Raw genomic sequence first — 4,609 nt, forward strand, 5'->3', positions numbered from 1 at the left:
CTATCTTTAGCCAAAGCCTTCCAGGCAAATAATCTATGCTAACAAAATTATTTGTAGGTTATAAATAAAAGTGTCTGTAGACAATTCTTGAAACAAAATAAACTCCATTTAACAAATATATCCTGGATGTAATTTTTAACCTTTGAGACCTTAGAAGTTGTTTTTTATTCAAACAACAGTTTTTGAATGTCTGCTATGTAGATGTTATGTTAGGCTTCAAATACAAAAATGAAATCACTTCCACCATCAACTTACTCTCAGTATGCTAGTAGGCTTTGCTTTTTATAAATTTATCTAATCATGTTTTTAGAATTATCATAAATATGCATCCCCCCCCCAAGATTTGACAAAGCATGACTTTCCAGTATTCATGATGATGTCAAAAATCCCCAAACCATAGAACTATAAGACATGTTAGCAGCAGGCCTGATATTACCCTTTACCTTTCAGGTAAGGGCTGTGACCTCTCCAGAATCATGTATCTACAGGCAACATAACTGAGACCAAAGCTCGGGTCTGTCCTCAACTCAGTGCTCTCTCCTCAATGTCAAATTGCTTTCACATGAAAGCTTATAACTGCTCATTTACATAACATAGATGCAAAATAGCTCTCTAACAGCCTGGCAGCCTTTTTGTATTCATAGCCCACAAATGTCTTACTTGCCCCCTAATTTTAAATTTCTGTGATTAATCACATAACAAAATCCTAAGAAAACAGACATTTTAAAAAAATACTGTATATATTATCCAATATTTGAATTTGGAATAAAACAGTTGTTCATAATGGTGAAAAATGTAAGTATTAAAAATAAATGTTGATATACCAAACTAAAGATCTGTAAACAAAATGGCTGTCCTCAAATAAAAGAGTGTTGATTTTTCTAGGTGCATTATAGAATCATATTAAAAATAGTTAAAATCAATGTAATAAAATCTTTTCATTATGGATTCTCTTGATACTCCACCAGAGGGCTACAAAACTCCCCAAATGTTCTCATAAAGTTTTAAAGTTTTCAACTATGCATTTTAAGTATTACTTTGCTTTTCCGAAAACATGAAAGGTCTCACATCACAATGTTTTCTCAACTCATGCCCAAGGGGAAAGGTAATCATTTCTCTTAACCCTCTTTGAGGAAGACCCAATATTTACTTCCTTAGATCTGAAGACAAAGAGTTAAAAATTACCATTATTGGGAGGGAGCAGGAGGAAGGAAAAGGTGGATGGCAGGAAGAAAAAGGAATTAGATTTGACCATGAAGTGGGGAAATGGAAGCAGCAGAGACCTAAAGGAATGGACCAGCCAGCGGAGGCAAATGCAACCGAAAGCATCCTCTGTGCTGGCTGAGTCCCACCAGGGAACTCTTAGTCAACTACACAGACAGGACAGAGAACGAGAAACAGGACGCTTGAGATATATCCTGTGAGGCTGCAAGATCTTTAGGGTGATTCCTATTTATTACTTGGGGCTCTGACTTGGAAATGACTCTAAGAGCAAGCTCAAAATCTTTCCTAAAAGTGAGGTCCATGTCTTTGAAAGAATGTGCTTCTCAGAGTCCTTGTTTAGTTGTTCCATTGGAGAGTACCCAGGTCAGATGCCTGGTGTCTTATTTTCCTTGTGGCCAGTCTTGTTCATCTGTGAATACCATATGGGTCCCAAATGATCCATGTTGTGTTTCTATAAGCAATCTTGGGCTCCTCTGTGGCTGTGCTGATCCTAAATGTGCTCAAAGGGCCCAGTGCACCAATCAGCAAGAAAACACATAAGGAATCACATGCTAAATGGAAAAACAAGCTATAGAAATCTATGCAAAACTGTCACCAAACTCCAGCCCGCCTCTAAGAGATGCACCAGAAAGTCAGAGGCTGTGTGAGCAGCTTAGTTAGAGCAATCATGCCTCCCAGAATGTGGCCTCTTCCCAGAGCTGTTTCACTCATTTATAAGCAGGGATTTTCATTATTGTAAGGCATATTATTCCCTGTACATATAAACCACAAACATTGTCTTAAACTTCTCATATTCAAGAATAACTCTGGCTAGAAGTTGCATTTTTCCTCTAAATGCAGCAGTTAGCTATTCTGTTTTATTACCATGTGGCATGATGAAGGAATTGTGTTTTGCCTAGTTCCTCTGCTTCTTAATGTCACATTACTCAAAAATGGGCATAAAAACAGTAATTTCAGGACTCATTCTCCAATCTATACATAAATACATAAATCTATACTTAGAATATTAGTAGTCTCCTTTATTTTCAGAAAAAAATAATTGTGTAGTATTCAATGGATCCCACATTTTATAGCCCAGAGATTTCAGATTTTAATAGTGTAAATTCATGTTCAACAGGAATTGGTCTTCAACAGACTGACTTTTAAATTAGCTTTATAATGTGTGTGTATGTTCATTCCATTTCTTATTTCTGCTAACTTATTGGTTCTTCACTCCTCGTGGGCCCTGAGGAAAAGCTCTGGGAGCCTTCCCTCCAGGGAAGATGTGAATGTTCCCAAAACACATTTGCCTACACGTTGAGAGAGTTTATAGAACCTCTGCAGGCGGTCATGGCTCCTCTGCTCAAAATCTCTGTTGGAGAGCCAACTGTGTCCTCTTTTGTAACTATTAAACAAAACCCCTAATGTCTATAAAGGTTAATAAATTGCTAGGGTTCTGCCTCCTGCTTAGACAACAAGCATTGCCCATTCTGTTCTTCCAAGAGGCTCTAAGAGCATATTATGAAATATTCCCTATATGAAAATAGCCCTTGTGAAATATGCAAAATTAAAATGACTTAAACCCATTACAATATCTTACTTAAATTATGCTAAAAGGAAATCCAGGAGCGGTATGGAGAAATTTGGTGAGAAAAGAGCAGTTCCTTTAAATCTCCACTTAGCGAAATACGAAGCTAAATGAAAAGCATTTGCTTTAACCTTAGTTAACCTTTTCCTCCTAAGCTCAATTTTCATACTCTTTAAATGTCTTAAAATTAGTGAAATGATTTCATTTATATTTTCTCCACCCTAAATTTATAAGTGAGGCAGAATCAAATGTGTACCATCTCATCACATTAGCCATTCCATGGAAGCCAGCACCGTTATTCTGCATTAGAAGAGAACTGAAATGAAGGCAATATGTCTATCAAAAGAGCCTTATATTAAATGTAAATTTCTTTACTCTTTCAGATAAAAGGGCAAATTATTTAATTCACTTCAATTTAACAAGCATTCATGGAGCACTGAAAGCCACTGGGCTGGGATATGGAGGGAGAAGAATACAAAGATTCCTGGAGGCGCCTGCCCTCCACGCCAAGAGCCCACCACATCCTGAGAGAGGCAGATGTGCACACGGTGAGTTCAAGGCAGGGTGTAACACAGGCTGTGACCGAGATGCGCATGGGGGAAGAGATACTCATGTCTATGAAGGCACTGGAAGGCTTCACGGGTAGGCAGCACTTGAGCTGGTCCTTGAAGAATGCAACCTGTGGTGCAGGGGGTTGGGGGTGGGGGGCAAGGAGGGGAAGAGGCTTGTGGAACAAACAGGACCAGCTACATGATTTGTAGAACCCCGTGCAAAATAAAAATACGGGGCCCTGATTAGACATTAAACAGAATGACAGCAGGGCCTTGTGTATGTGTCCATTTCCTGGTCTGCGCTACAGTGGAGGGTGAGCACTCAGGTTCTGATTCATAGGCCCCAGGCCCCGGGAAGTGGGCCATGCAGATAGGCCTCATTGTAGTGCAGGCAGCAGTGGGAGAAACACAAGAGTTGTGGGAGAGACCACGGCAGTCCACCACCAAACACGTCATGTGGCCAAAGAAGATGGTACAGTTCTTCTGCTAACAAAATAATGCACTGCAAACCACACTTTGTGGAGCTGAAAATTAGGTACTTACAGAGTGTAGACAGAATACAGAAATAAAAAAAAATCCCAAAAAAATATGAGCTTTACCCTCCATAAGCCTAGGCTTGAATAAGTTTGTTACTGAAAATGTGACTCCGCTTTCCAGTTACTTTTTATACTGGTGGGGTGAGAAGTTGGGGGGAATTAAGAGCATTTATCTTCTTTCCTAGATGGGGGGCGGGGGGGAATTGGAGCAAGTTTTAAAGCAAGTGAAGAATCAGGTATTCACATTTTCAGCATGGCATAATGTTTCAAATTCCCTGCCCATTTCCCTCATTCAACAATAACAGATTGTCAGCCAATGCTCTGAGAAGGCCTCCAGATTAGGAATGATTCTCCAGCATTGTTTTATTTACACTGCACATGCTCTCAGTTTTACAGTTCAGTAGCAAGTGGAACTGCACAGCTCCTCACATTAGCCCCGAAGCTACTTTAAGCTACAAGCGGCTGCTCTGTAAGCATTGGAACGAATTCTCTGTAGTCCCCATAGAAATCCCATGGAATGCAGTTTCCTGCTGGTTTGTTGGGCTGCATCAGAATAATGAGAATATGAGGATAGCCTACTCTATTATGCAACGAAACAAAACTCCTGCTCCATAGTCCATCCAGAAAGACTTTAACCCTTCTCTTCTGCAATTAAAGCTCCCCATTTACATCCAAAGGTTGTTTGTGAATAATCCCACCAGGGAGTCAACCCAACAAAAATAAATCACCCC

The sequence above is a fragment of the Myotis brandtii genome, unplaced genomic scaffold (assembly GCF_000412655.1).
Source record: "Myotis brandtii unplaced genomic scaffold, ASM41265v1 scaffold667, whole genome shotgun sequence".
NCBI lineage: Eukaryota > Metazoa > Chordata > Mammalia > Chiroptera > Vespertilionidae > Myotis > Myotis brandtii.